At 40.9% G+C, this 21667-nt stretch overlaps 1 long non-coding RNA gene across 1 annotated transcript in view; it reads left to right on the top strand.

Annotated features, from left to right (window-relative positions):
• Positions 1-9371: 9371 nt before the first annotated feature.
• The window catches only part of LOC140908686 (uncharacterized), a 107432-nt gene continuing 95136 nt past the window's right edge, over positions 9372-21667 (top strand). The window contains exons 1-2 of the long non-coding RNA XR_012157955.1: positions 9372-9432; positions 10513-10626. This is a non-coding gene — a long non-coding RNA (uncharacterized LOC140908686). The remainder of the gene's footprint in view (positions 9433-10512; positions 10627-21667) is intronic.

Below are 21667 nucleotides of genomic sequence, written 5' to 3'. Positions count from 1 at the left end.
TGTGGTTCAAAAGGTTATGGAGTGATTTCAAAATGGAAAAAATCATGGGAATTTTGAAGCAGGTGACTGTAGTTTCTTGCAGATCTACGTGTGCCCCTTGCCAGTCTACAGGATTGAACAAAGTAGATTCGCACCTCTTTGTCCCCCAAGACACCAGCACAAGTACAAAGACTGGAAGTGAAAGAGAGATTGCCTGCCTTCCCTGTCCTTGAAAGGACACACACAGCCTAAAGGTATGTCTGCACTGCAATTAAAAACCCTGATGTTGGGCCATTCCAGCTGGCTCAGACTAAGGGCTGTTTAATTGCAGTGTAGACATGTTTGCCAGAGCCTGGCACAAAGGACCCTGTGAGCTGGGATGGTCCCAGAGCTCGGGCTGCAGCCTGAGCCCAAATGGCTACACTGAAGTTAAACAGCCCCTTAGCCTAAGCCCCATGAACCTGAGTCAGCGGGCACTGACCAGCCGTGGATTTTTAATTGTGGTGTAGACATACCCTAAGGGGACTGGAGTAGGAGCCTGATGAACAAGACAGGCAACCACATACAGGCTCCAGAGAGCCTGCACATGGCTGAAACCACCGCACATGTGAGCAAGCCTGGTTTCAGATAGCATTTGTTAGGAGAGAACTGGTTGCAGGTAGTTGGGTTACAACAGCCAGAGTAGTAGCAGCCCCAGAGTTGCTCCCTGTAGCCAAAGGGGAAGTGCCATTTTGTCTTTTCCTGACAGAATACTTGAGGCAGAACCCACTCTTCAAAGAAGAGCCTGAGCCACAATGCTCTGGTGTGCCTGTGAGGATTCACTGCCAGACAATGCCCCGCCCAGCCTTCCCCCCGCACCAGGAATCAGGGGACTGCCAGGGCTTGAGACTGCTAGGACCCAGAAAAGAGAGATTGGCTTCTTAGCAAAGGGCACTACACCTCTTCTTCAAGCTCTAAATCCACCAATTATTGAAGTCTGTGTGGAGCTTTGTTGCTGTTCTTTCTGTCACTACATTGTTGTGGGCTTCTGAGTACTCAAGTGGGAAAATTTAATTACCTCTGTGTGATTTGTGAGTCATTCATTTCTTTGTTTTCCCTGATTCCCCTGCCTTCTCTTTGTTCCTGGCTCTTGCCCTCCTTTATTTATCCTCCTCTTTTCCTGGGATAAATGTTTGATATCCTTAAAATCTCTTGGTCCATAGTTTATTGCAATGCCCTAGAGTTCATAGGAGTTATCTATAAACTTATTCACTTGGCCACTAAGTGCAGGAGACAAGTACGAAAAACTCAGGGGCCCCTTGGTCCTAAAATGGAACACTGAGGCCCTGGGGAGGGAGGATTATGGGACTTTACCATCTATGACTATCACAGTGCCCTCAAAATGGTCTACATACCACTACCAGAATACTAGACAAAATAAAGGAATGGGCCTAAGCAATAGACATTTTTTAATGGTAAAACAAGTATATTACTTAGCCTCCATTCTTGTAATACTTATAAATGATAGAACTGTTGAATGGCCTCCTGTCTCAAACTCTTGCTCTAGGTCAACTTCTGATGTTCTAGTTTAATTAAAGATATAACAATTATTTTTATCTTGTATCGATTAAAAGTCCACAAACTATAAATATAATTTTTAAGACTTTATTGTCTGTCATGCCATCACTTTGGATTTGCACAGTATCAGGAGTACTTTTAAATTCCTGTAGCATATTTCTTTTTCGCTTGCATGTGTTTCTGTGCCCAACCCACTAGACTGTGTGCTTCCTCAATTAGCGACAAAAGGTGAGAAGATACTGCAGAGTCATGAAATGATACCCAAGATAGGGAAGGCCATTGGCACACTCCTATGGAAGAATAATCTTTCCCACATCCGGGCACAATAGGATACTCAATGAAATTGAAAGGCAGAATATTTGTAATGGCTAGAAGGAAGTCCTTCCTACCAGTAATGTTTATATTAATACTTGCTGGGGTACAGTTATATGATCCAGGAAATACACTGTTCACCAACAGGAATTCCAGAAGGAATTTCTCCCCGTGGAATCTTATTGCACAATTAGGTTCAATAGGGTGCTTTTAAACTTTGCTTTCTGAGAAGCAGCCAATTTTGGCTGCTATCAGTTACAGGATGCTGGACTAAACAGGGCACTAATCTGTTCTCTTGTGGTAACTATGATTTTCTTTCATTACTTTTAGCTATTTGTTGTAAACACAATCATATTGCACATGTCAATGTAAAAGTTCTTATTAAACATACTTTATTCAGAATCCTTGGATCTTCGTTCTTCCTGTGTCACTGACACATGAGGCAGTCAAGTTTCTCCATTGATTATGATTGCTGATAATATCATCCTCACCCACTTGTGATAGGCAGTCTCCAATCTCTTTGTGCTGGAAGATGACAGTGTCTAAGTCTCTGCTATAAATAGTAGCATGCTCAATTCAATTACATGGTATAATGTAACCTGTAGTTTGGTGTGGAGACCTCTGTTTGCTCAGATGTTGTTCATCCCTCCAAAAGGGGTGTGTGTATCAGAGTATCTTTTGTATGTGTAGCTGAGTATCTTTATTTCAGCCAACTTCAAATGACATCACTCTCTCTGAAAAGCAGGACTCCTCTACTGGTTTGATTTTTTTACCGTCCATGCAGACCTTTACATCTGTTGTCCAGTTTCCTACCTACATAACACTGGTTTTCTCTGCTTTAACTTTCAATCCAGTTTTTTGATGTTTCCTGTTCTCTCTTTTGGGTGATCATTCCATTTGATGCCATGTTTAGTAAAGCAATGTTGTTGGCAAAGTCAAGGTTGGGCAACTTGTATTCACTAACCCCCTTTACATGCTCCACAGTGCCTTTTGTTGCATCACTTCATCACCCAGATATGGCAATGCACAGAGGAATGGTGAGCACACCCTTCTTCTCCAGTCACAATATCTAACTGCTCACCTAGTTCTGTCTCTGATCTTATTGGGCATCTACTTCCATCATATAAACTGCTCATGTTAATCAGCTTGTCTGCTATCCCACAGCTTCTAGCAATATTCCACAGTACTTGTCTGTGGACATTATCAAACACTTTAAAGTCAATAAAGTTAATTAAGATTGAGTTGTCCCAAGTAGTAGCTTTTTTTTGATGATCTGTTAAAGAGTGAGTATCTGTTCACAACATGAGCTATCTGTATGGAACCCAGCCTGTTCTTCTCACAGTTTCATCCACTGCCTCTTCATTCCATTCAACATAATAGAAACCAATCAGATCACCCTTTTTGTCAATGCCACTGTGATACCATCTTTCCAGTCTTGTGGCACCTCTTCTTTCACTCATGTTTTTAGTTTCATTAGTTGCTCAATGAGAATTTTGCTTCCCACCTTACTATCTCTGCTTGAGTTCTATGAAGCTCAGGAGCTTTCACCTGTGTAAAGCCTTTGATGGCTTCTTTAATTTCATAAGGTATTATTGGTCCCTCTACTACTTCTAATTTGTCATTGACATTTTTCTTGAATCTGTGCGTAATCATCAGCTTATGGCAGATTGATATGGAATGGCCATGTTCTTTCGATCATCTGGCTTGTTCCTCAAGAGTTTTCAACATCTGCACATTAGAGTCCCTGATGGGCATAATCTATGATGGTCTGTTTCTTGCTGAGAGGTCTTTCACTATTCTGTAGCATTTCCTGAAGTCCTCTGTGCTGCTGCTTTTGCAGCCTTCTCCACAACCCACACATTTCTCTTTACTACTTTATCCTTTTCTCTGTATCTTGCATCCATCTCTAAAATTTCTGCCGTTCTTGCACTGTTCCTTTTTTGCCTTCCGAGCTTTCTCCTCATCAGTCCCTGTCCATGTTCCAGATGTAATCTATGCATCTTCTGCCCTCTTTCATGGCCCACTGCCTCCTCTGCTATCTTCAGTACTGTCTTCTTCCCTTTTGACTCTCTGTTCTCCCAGACTTTCATCAGCTCCTGTAAAATATTGGAACAGTTGTGAAGTGCAGTCTAGAATCTGATCTGTTTCTGCGTCCTTGAACTTCTGTATTTCTATAACACTTTTTGTCCATCTTTTGAGTTTAAGTTGTGACATGGCCACTAAAAGATAATGATCTGAGCCAAGATCTGCTCCTCTGCTGACTCTGATGTCCTTCAAAGAGGATGTCCATCTTTTAGATATGCCAACATGATCTATCCGGTTGACAGTCACATTGTCTGGTGATCTCCATGTGACGTTGTGGGTCCTCTTATGCTGGAAGAGACTGTGTCCTATTTTTAGGGTGTTTGTGTCACAGAATCCAGAGCCATTCACCATTATCTGTTCAGATGCCTTCTGCTGCTGTGCCCATATCTCCTTTCCAGGCAGTACAGTGGTTTCCAATTTGTGCACTGAAACTGCCTATCATCAGCTTGATGTCAAAGTTAGGCAAGTCATCCAATACTTGCTGCACCTACTTGTAGAATATCCTTTATACTGTCACCTGCTCCATTTGTTGGTACATAAACTTGGATTCTTGTACACTTGACATATCTTGTTTGCAGCCTGGCTGTTGTTGTTCACTGGCCGCCAAGCCATCAAGGTCTTCACTGTGATGTTTTCCAGCATAATATGTATACTTTTTTTGTGTGTTCCTCTTTCTGAGAGGCACCACTTCCCAGTCCCTGCCCATCTTGTCTCACTGATGCCATGTATGTTTAAATGTGTGGTTGTTAGAGAGCTTATTCCTTCACTCTCCCACTTCCCTGGTCCTTCTCGCACGAACAGAGAGCAACAATACCCGAAGTCCGAAGGTGCAAACAATTCAATGTTTATTGGGGTGAACTTCCAGCAAGCTTAAATACAAGTTCCTTTTTTCCTTATTTTCGAATCCCAACTTACTTCCTGTTTGCCCCTAATTTATATAGTAATATTCTTAGCTATACCTTAACCAATCATTCTACTAAAATTTAACTAACCAATCCTAACATGGACTAGCTAACCAATTATATCCCACCACCTTAATTAGTTTACACCCAGCAAAATTAATTATACAGCAGACAGAAGCAATCACAGAACCAGACAGAGACCATGCCAATAAACAATAGCAAAGTGGGAACTATAATGACAAAACAATACAGAAGTGAGGATTTCACAACTACATCTGTAAAGACATAAGAGTTTCCCAGCTGTGTCTATTGATAAGTGAGTTCTTACCAGACAGAAAACTATCAACCTCAATTTCCTTTTACAGATTCTAGGCACTTCCCTTTCTCTGGAGGTGATAGGCACTATAAGGACAGGATTAAATTCCTAACAGCCCAATAGCACCTTATTTCAGTGTGACTAGTTTGGAATGTGAGGATGTGACCATTCACTTCCCAGCTTATGGCTGCCTCTGTCGCTTAGCCAAAGGCCTTAGCCTAAGAACAGGGCCTCAGACTGTCACAGTAAGAGAAGGCCCTTACACTGGCAGACAGTGATTTTGATTCTTTCTTTTATACCTCTAACTAGCCAAGTGATAGGAATACACCTAAATTCTTAGAGTATAGGCCTTTACAGACAGGCCTGAATATCTATATCCTAACAGTGGTTTGAGGTTTTTTTTTTTTTATTTCTCATGTAGTTTTCTGGTACTGTTCAAAGTCCATATATTCCACATGCCTACTCTTGTTACAGATTTGTTAAACATGATCTGATGTCTCACGTTCTCAGTTTCCCATTGACTTTCACTGAGATCTCATACTTTGGTGTTGAGCTCCATCTGTACCTCCTATCCTCCAAGTTTTGGATTATCTTAACCTTACAATAACAAACAGTTTTACTTAAGTGGGTCACAGACCCAGCAGCAGGAACCCTCATCTTTTATGTGGCCTTGAGAACGGCACTGTTGCAAATAGTGGCAGAGTTTTTTTTTTTCTTTCAGAAGAGAAAACTTAATAGATTGTAATTCCATTTTGATGTTTGAAATAAATTATTCTCAGAGAAATATTATAGATGTAGCTGGTAGCATCACCTGTAGTTAATGTTGCCTTGATAATTCCAATTATAAGGCCAAGTTTTTTTCAGTTTCTTATAACATTCCCAAACTTTAACTGTTCAAGCTCAACTTTTCTATGCTAGATGTATACCAGGGCTGAATTATTTATTTGAAAATTTCAGAAATAAAATTTCAGCCATTTCCAAGAAAGAGATGATGGGGAAATATCCTGCTTTTGCCACTCTGGGGGAGAAAAATCTTAAAACCATGTCACTGAGAAGCTCTAGTACCTTCATGTTTTGGAACAAGGGCTTCACATTTGGCAGGAGGCTCACCTGCCAAATGAGAAGTCCTTGTTCCAAAACATAATACCAGGGATGTACCTTTTGCCATTCTGTAGGGGAAAACACAAAATAATCTGGTCAAATCATAAACATTTGGAAAATCACAGTTCACACATGGTCAAGACAGCCTTGCTGTAGTTTGGCATTTATATTTTCTGAAGATTCTGTGTGTATTTAGCATGTTCCAACCTGAGGATGCAGGGACTAGACAGACTTTCCTTACCATTGCTGATTTGGCTGCTGCTGGACACTGTGGTGCTGGACACTAGAAATGAGAGAAAAACAAAAAATTCCTGTGATCCCACTGCTAGTTTCCAATTAGCGTGGAAGAGGCAGTTTGTCTTGAATGCAGAGGAGAAAAGAGCAAACGTGGAGGCAGGACTGTAGAGAGATCTGAGGCAGTAGATTGAGTCTGTGAGTTGGCAAGGGGGTGGGAGGTGAGACTGGGAGATAGATGTGGGGGGACTAAGATTGGATAAGCAAAGAGACTGAGTCTGGGAGCCAATGAGGGAAGTTGGGTTTGTGACCGAGATGCCAACATCAGATAGAAAAGGAGTACTTGTGGCACCTTAGAGACTAACCAATTTATTTGAGCATAAGCTTGAGCTGTAGCTCACGAAAGCTTATGCTCAAATAAATTGGTTAGTCTCTAAGGTGCCACAAGTACTCCTTTTCTTTTTGCAAATACAGACTAACACGGCGTTACTCTGAAACATCAGATAAAGAGCCTGGTGGCTGGGAGATATGGGACTAGATGGACAAGGAGTCTGAGAGACAGCCTGGGATAAAGAGCCTGAGGAGGAAGACTGGATATGCTGGAGACTAAGATTTGGACAAGGAATCCCAAAGATTAGGTGTATTCAACTATACACCTAGCTTTTGAGGAAAGAGTCCTACAGAGTACTTTCCTTCATTACACAACCCTGATTCATCCCCAGAGCAAGTCCATCTTGTGTATTGAAGCAAGAGTCCTGTGTGGGGGGAAAAAGTGATCATATAATTAAAGATTGTATCATGAAACAATGCATGAGGTGGTTAAATTATGATGGCACAGGAACCTTACTTCTGACATTTCCTGAATTTTGAGTGCTTGACTTTGCAACCTTAATATTCCTTTAACATGGTGTTTTAGATGGAATACTTTATACACTGAGAAATATTCTAACAGAAGTGTGAGAATCTGTTTGTCATTCTACATGCAGTAAAAATATAAAAAAGCAATGAACACAAATACCAACATGGAAATGTTATTGTTTCTTTTTATTAAATTACTTTTATTGTAAAACATGGCCTCTAGTTTATCATAAATTTCCACTGAACGGCAACTATTTCAAAGTCTAAAAGAAAATTACTAGGGATATAAAAGTATGATAGCACCAGAAGAAAAAAAATGTTTTACTTTTTAAAATGAAAATTAAACTGTTAACACATACTAAAAGCTGCTGGCAATTTTTAAAGGTGCTACACATAATTTTTCTGGGTTTCCACAGCTTTAAATAGAACTCCAACAAGAATAAACCCATAACTTTTTTTTCTTTGCTGTAACAACTCTCATTCTCTCAGGATGAAGTGGATCTGTTTGTGAAGGGCTGGAACAAGACCCACTGCATCATTTAAATCCTGCTTTGGGGCTATGTGGATCTAGTGGTTTAGGCCTCAGTTCAGCAAAACACTTAAGCCCATATTTAAGTTCCTTTTACTTCAATTAGACTTAAGTACTTGCTTAATGGCCGTGCTGAAAAGGGAGAGACATGCTAAGAGTGAAGTACCTCCTCATGTGCACTGATGAACTGAGGCCGTAATCCAGACCTACAAAACTTCGGAATATTAATCTTTGAAATCTAGGAAATTTATCCTAAATTTTTGTATTAATTATCAGAAAAGAACTGTTTTATGGTTAAAGTGCAGATTGGCCCTTGATCCCAGTTTTGCCACAGAATTTGTGCATTACCTTGGGCAAGTCGTTTAATCTCATTGTGCTCCGTTTCTCATGTTAAAGTGGAGATAACAAAGTTTTTCCCCAACTTATATATAAACAGGTCCCAGATCTTCAGCTGTAATAGAGAAAGGGACAGAGTCAGACTGTGATTGTGATAGTGTAATTCTGATTGCTTGAGGGGATTTATTCCAGCTTTATATGTCTGTAATTAAGATCAAACTCTGTCCCATTGTGGATATATTTATCACTAGTATTGAATGTATCAAATGCTTTCTGGCTACAGTGATATTTTACTGTACTTTCTCTGAAAACAGACATTATATTCTTTCTCTATTTTGTATTCCTAAAGGCAATTTTTACAACAAACAAGAAAATGCAGACAGATCCCAGTGAATAAGGGACACTTATTCTAAAATTGTCTTCAGTACCTATGCAATTGAGACAGAACTCAAATTCACTAGCCTAAACAATGACTATAAAATCAATCATTCTTGTAATGGTGTATCTTCAAACCTACACTGCAAATGGACAGATAATATGTGAGAGGCAAATGAGTGTGGAATGGCGCGCACAACCAAAGCAGCACATCATGAAATGGACTCTGATGAATAACATCTGCTCGAACTTCTACACAGATTGCTGGAATATAAATACCAATATTGAAAGGAACATCCTGGAACAGGAGACTTTGAATGTCCCTCAAATATGTCCTTTTCAGCTTCAGTTGGGGGATAGTCTGTTCATATCTTCAGAAGCATCTTTTCAGTCACATGGGATGAATTTGGGGAATGTTTCCATGGAAGAATTTATTAGGTGCCCCTCAGAAGGCTTTCTTCAAGATCAGTTGATTTTTGGTTGCAGGTTAAGAGGGATGCACCAAGTTGACCCTCGGTGGCTCGGAGTTGGAACTCATTATTTTGCAGAAGTTCAGACCAAAGGACCACCGTTATGCAACCTGGGCCTTCGGCTCAATGTAACAGTGAAGCAGCAATTTTGCCAACAGTCTTCAAATGAACCCTTTTGCTCCAGGCATGGCAGATGCTTAAGCCATGTATGGGATGAGGCATATAACTGCCACTGTTCTCAACAGTATTCTGGAAGATTCTGCGAGGAGTTTGATGCATGCTCCAGTAAACCCTGCCACAACAATGCCTCCTGTATTAACACAAGAGAAGGAACTATTGGGGATTCCTATGAATGTACCTGTCCCACACAATTTGCAGGTAATATCCTTTCCCCCGCCCCCGCAAATAGATAGATAATATTTGTAGAATAATATAATGTTATTTTGTAAACTTTAAACAAACTCTTGAAACGAATGTAAAAACATAAATGCAGTAAATAGATCTCTTTTGTGAGTGTGCTTCTGATGGCCTATTGACACAATTACAGTACACTTGGTTAATGCTTTCTTATGGTAAATTTGTGCAATAATTTAGGACCAGATTTTGCAGTACTTATTGTGCCTGTTTTTTTGTGGAAGGTGCTGATTTGAACTCTGCTGAAATGTAAGGCTGCCAATTGCTTAGTCCTAATGACTTCAGTGGGAATTCATTCAAGCATTATTTGAACATACTGTTAAATATGCTTAACTGTTCTAGACTGTACTGGACAGGATTCAGCTATTGCCATCAATTTATATTGCCAGTATAGTTCTAATATTAAATAACCTGTATGGAAATGAGGAGTACAAAGATTAAAAATCAGATATTACAGGTGTGCTTACACAGGTGTAAGTGAAGGAAAATGTCTCCCATAATGCTAACAAAACAGAATATTTGCTCAAGTGTGAATAATATCATAGCAACAATTCAAATGGCAAGCATAATTATATGGTATTTAGACCCATATACTGTAAAGTACAAGGAATTTATGATTGGTGCTGTAATTTCCAGTGAGTTGCATGTTAAGCAAAATTCATGCAAAAACTGATTCCACATTTGAGCAGTTTCTAGGATTTGAAGTTTCTAGGAAGTAAATATAAGCTATGTTCAAATAACTAAGAAACAAATAATGTATACTACATTAAAGGTTCAACAATAGCTCTGAATCAGTCATATGTCTGTATCTTAATATTTTTGGGTCTGATAGAAATGCATATAATTAAAGTTGCTCAACACTTCCCATTAAAACTGTTTTCAGTTGCTTATAACTTTTTGTGAGACAAACTATTGGGGCTGAAATTTGCAAGCTTAATATTCTATTCACATAGGTGTATGTGTGTGTGTGTGTATGTTGAAATTTGAGTATATAATTGACTCGTCATAAAAAGCTAACTAACTATTGTACTATGATTTCACTAGGTAAAAACTGTTCAGAAATAATTGGACAGTGCCAGCCCCATACCTGTCTGAATGGTAACTGCAGCAATGTTACTCCAAATACTTTTCTTTGTGAATGTGACAAAGACTTTACAGGTAAGAAATTCATTTTATTTTCTATGCTATAACGATAATTGTAAAGCAGAAATTTACACGAAACAGACTGAGCTGTTGTTGTGCAGTTTCCTAGTTGAGATCTGTGAGGAAAAGTTAATTTTAATCATAACTGAAACCTGTATTTCTCGTGTGAACTCAGAAGGAGACTACTTACGGCAAAAGGTGAAAATAAACAAATGTAAGGGCAGTGGCTCTCAATCCTTTACATACTCGGATCCCCTTCCTATATATATATGGGTCTCCCCTTCCATTTTGGTAATATGCAAATGGCAGGGTGTTGCCAGCTACCTACCACCTGCTCATGGCCCCAATATTCAGAACCCCTAAGCACTGTTCCCCCTAAGCTGTGCGCGTGTGCGCACACACACATGGTGAAACAATGCACACACAAAAATTTGCACAAAAGCAGAAAAGTTTGCACAGAAGAAATTTTTTGCGTACACAGCCTGTCAAAAATTTGCACAGAAGAATTTTTTTGCACACACGGCCTGTCAAAAATTAGAGGGAACATTGCCCCTAGTTTAGACTGTCCATGACTTCTATTTTACCAGGTTCAGTGTATTTTAACTGCATGTGGGAGTGAAATAAGAAGAAAAATACTTCTAGAAATCAGCAGTCTGATGATCCGGTAGTGTTGAGCCTGAAGATAATAGACAATCACTCGCTCCCAATTGGTAGGGTCATGCTGGCTTTATAGCCTAGAATCTAGAACCTGAAATCAAGTAGTTATGATACTTCCATGAAAGAAGTACAAAGTGTACATCTAAAACCATGTCATTGTTATATTGACCAAAACAATGTCTACGGCCAACTTGACAGAGTGAGTATTTTATATTTTACAGAAGACACTGTACTTGTGCCAGAATAATAGCATCAGTAATAGTGAAAAGAGCAATCTTATCAGAATGACCCCATATATATAACCATAAACCAAAAATGAACTAGCTTCAAAGGATGGTATCACTTCCAAAAGTGTCACTATGCGTGGAGCATCAGCTTTTATAGGAAAAAAAAAGAAACCCTGACATCCGCAAATGGCAAGAACAGGGCAATTAGTAATTTGATTGGGATATGCAAGTGAACAAGGTATTCAGGTGAGTAAAAGACAGATATGGAGATGAATTTAAGCAGCAAGCTGCAACTTTATTAACTTAACAAGGGGGGAGGGACACTATCTACTCACCCACACAAACACGGCAGATGTTTGCTTTGGTCCAGTGCAAGGTTCAAGGGTTCTTACCATATAATCAATAACTTGGAGTAGATTCTCTTCAATCTGACCCATAGGGCTCAGCTTATTTCTGAACCTTGTTGCCACAAGCAAGTGGGGTAGAGGATAACAAGGGGGACTTCAGTCTGCAAAGATGTCAGATCACCCCTTCTCTACAAGCCATATCATAGGTCTCATTTATGTGTGGGAGCTGTCTCTTTTAGCCTTTATCCTCACTGGCCACAACTTGCCATGAAAACTAAACATTCCTATATGTATCTCCTAATGCCGATTCTTACACCTTTTAAACTAAACTGTGCTTCCAGTTTAGGGTCATAGGATTCAGTGTTTGCAAGTATTTAGGCAATTACCCAGGCCAGATTATTCCTGAGAATGTTTGTGTGTATCAGAAGCTTCTTGAATTATATTGAATGTTGTTTTTTCAATCTGAAAACTCAAAACACAAATGGATTGTTTGTTGTTTATTCAACCATTCAATATTCTCCTAGTTACAAGATATTAGCTAGCCATTTAGGGTGCATTTATGATATGTGGCCATTAACAGACACCAAACAATTAATAGTAAGTAGAGTCAGTAATTCCCCCTCCAAAAAACTATTGGCTGAAATTTGTTCTCTAACTATTAATTGAATGTATATGAATTTCTAATACATTTGCAGGATTGGCTTACCTGTGGTTCACAAACAACAATTAAAATTAAAAAGATTACCTTTGATGGATAATTTGTTAACAATGAAAATATCACTCAGCTGTAACTGGGATCCTCAGTATTTGTAGCACAGAATACTTATGATAAAGAGAATCTGATATTGTGATAAGAAAATATAAAGGATTTAAGCTTGATTCACCCTCAGGTTGTAGGAAATATTTTGTATCTTCAATACCTGTAGAAAGGCAACGTCCATCTGGCTTACCAGGATGGATGTTTGGTGGGATTGTCAGAAGATAAACATCCATTTCAGGTCCTTCTCTGTTGGACTGAGCATTGATTTGGATGTCCTTGGGGCCTTTTTTCTCTAAGGAGGGCAGAATGATGTGGGAGAGAAGAGAAGAAGTAGCAGCTAAGGAGTTGAGTTCTATACCTTGAGCATTTGAGTCTCCTGGAGTCTCCACGTACTATTGAGAAGTGGGATGGATCTCTTCAGCCTCCCCTGATAGTCTGACTGGTCTATATAAAGGCCATAATGGGGCCATGACTGGAGCTGCCTGTCTCCTGTGGAGTGGGAGACCATGTTATCAAAAGGCTTTAGGCCATTTTTGCCAGGGCTTGCAGCATCCCAACTGCTTAGTTTATTGGGTGTCATTGGTTTGATGCATGACCTTCTGTCCTTTGTACTTTGAATTAGCTGATAACCAGTTTGGGATCAGGAAGGAATTTTCCCAAACTGTAGATTGGCCTAGTTAAGTGGTCTTGTAGGCTTTTTAGGAGGCTTTTTGTTTTGTTTTTCTTTTTTGGTTGTGTGCCTTACCAAAACCACTGTGACATATCATGTGGTGATGTTGTAGCTTGTTGGCAGTGATCGGTATAGTAGCTTAGTTGGCAGGGGCCAACACTGACGTTCAGAACTAGGGGACAAAGTTGGGCAATGTTAAGGTAGGATGGTACTTCAATTTTAAAGATGAAGAGAGGAGCTTCTGTGAGAGGTTCTCATTTCTTTGGACAAGGAGAAGGCATTGCCAAACATTTTTGGACATCTCTAGGGGCAGTGCTAAGGTGGCCATATTCACTTTAGTAATTGGTCCATAGGGAAGGTTGTATATTGCATGGGACTATAGATTTTTGTTAGTTTCAGGTGGTGTTTATATCAATGATGTGGCTGTTGGTTAACCATATTACTTTGTCTGTGTCTGTTTGCTGGTCATGCCTGTATCAAGCACTGTAAACTTTAAGTAGTGCAGGTTGTCACCAGCACTTTCAATATAAGAATTTGTACCTCTATCATGCCTTTTATTCAGCCCTACCCAACCTTGACACTGGGAGGAGGAGGAGATGATGATGATACTTTTATTCGGTTATCTCAAAGTATTTTATAAAATTGTTGAAAGAGAAGTTTGTAAATAATTTGCCTTTTAAAAGCAGGAAATTCACAGCTAAGTTTCCAACACCAACCTCCCCAGTATGACTTCTCACCCTCCTCCTCTAGATCAGCCCCCCACCCCTTACTCCATCTGGACCACAGGGAGCAACACACGCACACTGTGTTCCCAACTAAACAATTTATCTGCCCACCACATATGAACCAGATACTATATCCAGACTACCTAACTACTACAAGATTATAACATCATACCCTTCATGTGTGGTTCAGAGTCAGGAATAGATACTGGGAATCATGGATCCCTGTAATCTGCTCTAACTAATAGAAAATATTTCCCTATAGGTTTGCTCTTAACACAATTTTTCAATATATTTTATTACAACTTTGAGGGAGTTATCTGATGCCAACAATGATTATTTGTCATAAAAAATAGGAAACATTATGGGCCAAGTCTTCAGCTAACATAAATCAATGGAGTTACACCAAGTAACTCAAGCTGAGCGTCTGGTTCAATAGATTTTACTTTTCTTATATTTCTTATTTTGGCACAGCAATTTAACATCTGTGTTCAGTAACCTATCTTTTAAAAAGTACCTAAGAGTTGTAATGATCTTCCTGCATCATATAATTAATTCTGTCTTCATTAATAGAAAATTGGCATTGATTAATCTATTGCTTTCAGTAGTGATAAAGTGTATGTCTCTAGTACTTTATAACACATAATTACTACTGGAACAATATAAGAAAGATATGTTTCTTGTATTTTACAAAACAGTCATTACTGAATAAAATAGCTTTGGATTCAGGATCACTGAGCTACCCAGTGTGCTATATATCAGAGTTGGCTAACCTGAACTAATTTTCATCTTATTAAGTTATCATATCAGGACAAGTTCCAGTAACCTCGGCATAACCAAATTTAAATCAAGACCTTGGAGGAGTAAATTATATGTTGTGCTGACTCACAAATCCAATATGTCAACTAATAACCCTTTAACAAACTGAATTCTGCAAACTGTTAGAGAAGTTGGGGAAAGTTACCAAAAAAGAGAAGAATGAAATAATTAGCTCAAAATCCAAACATTGAAATTGTCCCATTATAAAAGGAGGATTAAGAATGACAGCTCTAAACTAAACTCTGAAATAGGTGGCTGTACAAAAACATTTATGGTTGCTGTGCAGATTGAGTGTATTGTTTATGATTCTGTTGGGATGTATACTTGAGGTGTGATACAGTGAACAGTTTAGTTGATGAAACTCCAGCCAGAGGAATGCCCAAAAGGGCTGAATTCAGCAGATGTTTTTTCCTGGTCTTCCCTGAAGTTCTGCAAAGCATGAATATTGCCGGTGCTGGCACTGCCCTAGCCAAATAAAGAGCCGGAAATAAAAGTTCATCATACCTTTCAATCTACATTGAATTCATTGCAGAAATATTTTTTTTCTAGCCCTTCAAACTTTTATTTTGATTTAAATAAACTAGAAAAATAATAAAGGCTGCTAGAAACATTGGGGCTGAAGTTGGGACCACTGTTCATTTTAAGTTATTTAAATAAAATAAAATGAACTAGTTTGCTAATAGCTTTTCAAATAGCAGAATGAACTAGGTTATTTTTATTATATTCTTTGCTATTCATTGATAAATCAGCAACATTCAGCCACCTGCATGGCACTTAGAATACAGAGTAATGTACACAGATCCTATCTTCATCCTAACAGTTTATTGCACATGGTTGGGCCTGTGTCACTCTCATCTACTCACCAGTAGCAACTGCTATATTTGAGGCATCAAAAACTTTTTTATAACTCAGATTTTTCAAGTTAAAATCTTTCTGGAATATTTCTGTACAGGGATGATTTTTCCGCCTGCTAGATTGTTATTGTAGTCAGCCTTCAGTTTGTCAATATAGAAAGAAAAAAACAACATTTTCTATTGGTTTCATTTCAAATTAGTGTTTTTAATAAGCTGATTTTCTAATGGGGGAAACAAAGCTAAATTCACCAAAAATTACATTATCAGTAATAAAATATTTTGTACTTAGACCAAATAGTGCTTTTATCAAAAAACTTCAAAGTGCTTTAAAAATTTTAATTAAGACTCATGATCCTTCTGTCAGGTAGATATTTCTATTTCTGTTTTACAAATGAGGCAAGTGAATGACAGAGTTCACCAGGCAAACCTGGGTGGACACAGGACACAACTTTAACTTAAGAAGTAGCGCTATACACCTCCTAACCTTACATACCAGACATTTTATTGAGTCCAGTGTAGGGTTACAGATGCTATCTTGTAACCAATAACACACAGTAGACCCTCTTCAGCCGACCCCCCCAGGGCTGGGCCCACTTCTGAATCCCCTCACCTTCCCCCACGGGAGGGAGGGTGGGGGTAGAGGGTACGAAGGGAGAACATCAGTCTGTGAAGACTTTAGGTCGCCTCTTGTCTTTACCGGCAGAATTTCTATTAGCCATATCCTGGATCTCACTTATTTATGGGAGCTGAACCGTTCACTCTTTAGCCACACTGAAAATCATCCACAACTTGTGACAAACATTCCTAGATTATCTCCTATCAGTAATGTTCTATTCTTACACTTTTTAACCTAAGCTGGCCTTCACAATGCTGCATAGAAGATGGAAAACTCTGTATCCATGCCAGTTTGGCTAAATGGAAGAAAATCTTTCCTGATCCTAAACCAGGCAATCAGTTAGACCCACAATATCCTGGAAACACAGTTCAGTATACCTCAACTAGATGGAGGGAATGCAGGGTAGCAAGATGGCTCCTGGACATCTGGGAAGGCTTAAAATTGGTAGCAGTGTTGAGAGCTAATTAGCTTCCCCTACTCCCACTCCCTGCCTGGCCAAGAGGAGGCAGAGTCCCTCCCCGGTACAATCTATTGTGATAACAGTACCTATAGTTTTACCATAAGGGTGAGCTCAACTGTGAAAAAGTTTATAAAATGTCACAATAACCTATAACAATAAATGGTGATGGGAAAAGATGCCCAAGGGAGACACACTGAATTATTCCAAACGAAAAGACCTACTGATATAATTCAAGGATTGTATTAAGATCATGTTTGATAAACAAGAGATATGTGGAACGGTAAATTAATAGGCCAAAATTGGTGTGCTGGAGATTAGGCCTAACTGGTGAACAAAACAGTGAGGGAACAGGCTATCACTCCCTTTTAGGGCCCTCAAAGAGATTTTTTGGGGAATAATGCTGACTTAACTTAAAGAGGGGGAAGGAGCAAGCTTTACATGATGGCTGAACCCCCACCATTGCCTGGGTCCCCGGTATCTAATGTGACAACACTGAGACTTTTGGGAGATGTCCTGCTCAGGCCAGAGAGAGTGACCCAGATGACAGTGCCAGTTCCAGCTAAATCTTGAACACCACCTGGGATGTGAAACTTTCTCATGCATGCGTGCGTGCACATGTGCACTCACCAGTGTGTCCTTTTCCTTTCCCATTTTATTTCCTCTTTCCTATCCTTTTCCTTTAGCCCTCTGTCTAGTAAAAGTCTGGCTCAGCCAGTCAAGACTGTATAATTTGCAACACTGTTGTGAGCCTGTTACCAGAAAGAGGAAGCTGAAAGAAGTGCTCTAAACAGCTCAGTGCTGGTACAAATTTGCAAGGTCTCAGGTGGCGTATAGGAGCTTGTGCTATGCCTTTGTTTTTCCAGAAGTGAAGTTGCAAGGGAGTCAACACCAGAGTCAGAAGGTGCCTTTTCTATCTTTGCTATTCTTTCCTCTCCCCATTTGTGTGTTTGTCTTGCTTTGTCTTCTAGGAAAAGGGATTAGACTTTAATAGCAGCAGTAACTGCTTCAGTCATTTTCAACTAATTTCATCTCTTTCCCTAAAAAGGACAGTGATCAGAATTTATAAGATGCATGGGGGGGGGGGAAAGGGAGTGGGGGAAGCTTCCTTCTAAAATCTCTCTCCAGCTAACAGGAAAGCAAAGACGGGATGTTAAAATGAAAGCCTTACTTAGTACTTTACATTTCAAATGCTTTAGTCTTCCCTCTTCTTTTCTGTATGTTTTAATAAAAGGTTTAAAAGTTTAATAAGGTGTTTACTCTGGTATCAAGCAGGCTGAGGTCTCTGTATATGAAACCATAAACCTTGTTTAACATTTTTTAATGTTGGATAGTGACAGGGTCATGTTAACACCTTTTGACACTTTTGGGCCCATTTATTCCATCTAAATTAATACAACTCCTATGTACACTTTGAACCACAAGGAGGGGCTCAGCTCTCAGTTAGCCATCACCTCCACGCAGCTCCCAGGAAGCGGTTGGCAGGACCCTGAGGCCCTTAGGCATAGGGGCAGCCCAGGGGGTGGGGTGTCTCTGCAAGCTGTAACCAGCACCAGCTCCATTGCAACCAATGGGAGCTGTAGGGTGGGGCCTGTCAGTGTGGGAAGTGCACAGAGGCCCCTGGCCACCCCTGACCCTAGGAGCCAGAGTGAACTACCAGCCGCTTCTCCACAGCCACCACAGGTAAGCGCTGCCAGGATCCCACCCCTACCCAAGGCAGGTCCCTCTGGCTCCTAGGCTCGGGGTGGCCAGGTGGCTCTGCCCATACCCGCCAGCCCTGCTCCCGCAGTTCCCATTGGCATGATGAGAGCTGTGGAGCTGGTGCTAGTGGCAGGTGCAGCATGTAGAAACACCTCCGGCCACCCCTGGCCTAGAACACAGAGGGACCTCATGGTCACTTCCCGGGAGCCACCTCAGGTAAGCACCGCTGGGATCCCACCCCCGCACTTCCTCCCTTTGCTCCAGCCATCAGGTCAGGAGGCGAGCGGTGGGCGGGGGTTCGGCCGGGGCAATGGGGCATGTATGGCATGGTCAGATGCACACTGGTACGCCTGGCCCTGTGCTGCCAGCATGCCCGTTCCTATTGGGCGCAGGCCCATGCTACACCACACAGCTCCCCGACCTGGTGCCCCCCTGACCTGCTATGCCCAGCGCCCCCCCCCGACAACCCTTCCACCACAAATGCACAGTGCCCTGCACACCATCACCCTTGCTCAGTGCCCCCGCCTGCCCACAGCCCCACCACAACTGTCCAGCACCCCACACAGGACCCACCACTCCTTAGTTCCCCAACACACATAGATCTACCCATCCCCCACTACCTAGTGCCCTTCCCCACAGCCCCCCCACCACAACTACGTAGAGTCCCACATAGACCCCTAATGCCCAGTGCCCTGACACCCACAGATCTTCCCCACTGCCCAGCGCCCCCCAACAGGCCTCCCACTGCCTAGCATCCCAAAACACACAAACCTCTGCTACTGCCCAGCGCCCTCTACCCCCTCACAGCCCAGCACCCCACCACAGACTTCCCGGACACTCACTTCCCCATGCCCAGCCCCCTTCCCTGGTCGCACTAACTAGCTCTGCTGGGAGGTGAGGTGACTGTCAGCTGGGCTGAGCTAGCAATGTGGCTGGGGCTGGAACTGGGATCATGCACCCCAGCTTCTTCTGGGGCTTCTTCTGGGGGCTGGAGCTGAGCCCATGAACTCCTCGTAGGGGCTGCAGCAGGGGTCTTATACACGCCTCACAGCTTCCTAGGGTTGTGCGTCCCCCTCCCATGTCTCTGGTCGGGGCTGCGCACCTGTTGCTCCTTTCCCCCTACCCCCCATCCCCCTGTGTGTCCTGATATTTTACTCTTGCGATCTGGCTTCAGAGGGGTAGCCATGTTAGTCTGGATCTGTAAAAGCGGCAAAGAGTCCTGTGACACCTTATAGATTAACAGACATATTGGAGCATAAGCTTTCGTGGGTGAATACCCACTTTGTCGGATGCAGGTAGTGGAGATTTCCAGAGGCAGGTATAAATATGCAAGCAAGAATCAGGCTACGGATAATAAGGTTAGTTCAATCAGGGAGGATGAGGCCCTCTTCTAGCAGTTGAGGTGTGAACACCAAGGGAGGGGAAACTGCTTTTGTAGTTGGCTAGCCATTCACAGTCTTTGTTTAATCCTGAGCTGATGGTGTCAAATTTGCAAATGAACTGAAGCTCAGCAGCTAAAAAACTTCAGGACCAGACTTCAAAGAGAAACTACTTTTCCATTACTGTTCTTAAACTAAGGACAGTCCTGTATTTTGTTGAATTTTCCTTTATTTCCATCATTACAAGATTGGCTTATTCAAAATACTAACTTGAAATATACGAAAGGGAAATGATTGTCTTTGCATACTGAAGAACAAATAGTCAAAATGATCATCCCAGAGATAGAAACTTATCCACATACATTGTTCAATGAATACTTTGATAAAAAGGCTAAATATATCTGAAAACATTCACAATAAATAATTTTACCAGCCCAGATGTGGAACATTGCTTCATTTCTGGAATAGGACCACCAGCTGTTTTTACATAGCCTTCCAAAGAATAATCAAATGGTCATTATTTTTCAGTTGCTTGCCAACCTGGGCTATGTATGACGAGGAAATCTGAAGATAAAAGGCTCTGTGTTCTATTATTATCTCAAATATGTCTCCATTGGAAGGGCTGAATTTTAAGAAAATGAAAAAGAAATCCAAATGGCACGTGTAACAGAGAACATAAATGTGTTTTAAATAGTTGAACTCGGATCTGAAAATGTACTTTATACACTGTGTATAGATTTTGTAAACTGATATATTTTGAAATTAGTGAAACTGGAAATGAGTATATAACTCTACATTTATGCAGGTATGTCATAAATATAAAGGGAAGGGTAAACCCCTTTGAAATCCCTCCTGGCCAGGGGAAAGCTCCTCTCACCTGTAAAGGGTTAAGAAGCTAAAGGTAACCTCGCTGGCACCTGACCAAAATGACCAATGAGGAGACAAGATACTTTCAAAAGCTGGGAGGAGGGAGAGAAACAAAGGGTCTCTGTCTGTGTATATGCTTTTTCTGCCGGGGATAGACCAGGAATGGAGTCTTAGACTTTTAGTAAGTAGTCTAGCTAGGTATGTGTTAGATTATGATTTCTTTAAATGGCTGAGAAAAGAATTGTGCTGAATAGAATAACTATTTCTGTCTGTGTATCTTTTTTGTAACTTAAGGTTTTGCCCAGAGGGGTTCTCTATGTTTTGAATCTAATTGCCCTGTAAGGTATCTACCATCCTGATTTTACAGAGGTGATTTCTATTGACTTCTATTTCTATTAAAAGTCTTCTTGTAAGAAAACTGAATGCTTTTTCATTGTTCTCAGATCCAAGGGTTTGGGTCTGTGGTCACCTATGCAAATTGGTGAGGCTTTTTATCCAACATTTCCCAGGAAAGGGGGGTGCAAGTGTTGGGAGGATTGTTCATTGTTCTTAAGATCCAAGGGTCTGGGTCTGTAGTCACCTAGGCAAATTGATGAGGCTTTTTACCAAACCTTGTCCAGGAAGTGGGGTGCAAGGTTTTGGGAAGTATATTGGGGTGAAAGACGTTTTCAAACAGCTCTTCCCCAGTAACCAGTATTTGTTTGGTGGTGGTAGCAGCCAATCCAAGGACGACGGGTGGAATATTTTGTACCTTGGGGAAGTTTTGACCTAAGCTGGTAAAGATAAGCTTAGGAGGTTTTTCATGCAGGTCCCCACATCTGTACCCTAGATTTCAGAGTTGGGGAGGAACCTTGACAAGGTATTTTTAAGTTAGGCTAGCCTTTAGACTTTTCTGCACAGACGTTCTAAAATTCTTATATATGCAGCATTTTGGTTTCATGTGATTCTTAGATACATCATTTCCCTCCTGCAGGGGGTTG

This window comes from Lepidochelys kempii, chromosome 3, assembly GCF_965140285.1.
Source record: "Lepidochelys kempii isolate rLepKem1 chromosome 3, rLepKem1.hap1, whole genome shotgun sequence".
Taxonomy (NCBI): domain Eukaryota; kingdom Metazoa; phylum Chordata; order Testudines; family Cheloniidae; genus Lepidochelys; species Lepidochelys kempii.
The sequence above is the reverse complement of the archived record's forward strand: the minus strand, read 5'-3'. Positions and strand labels throughout refer to the sequence as shown.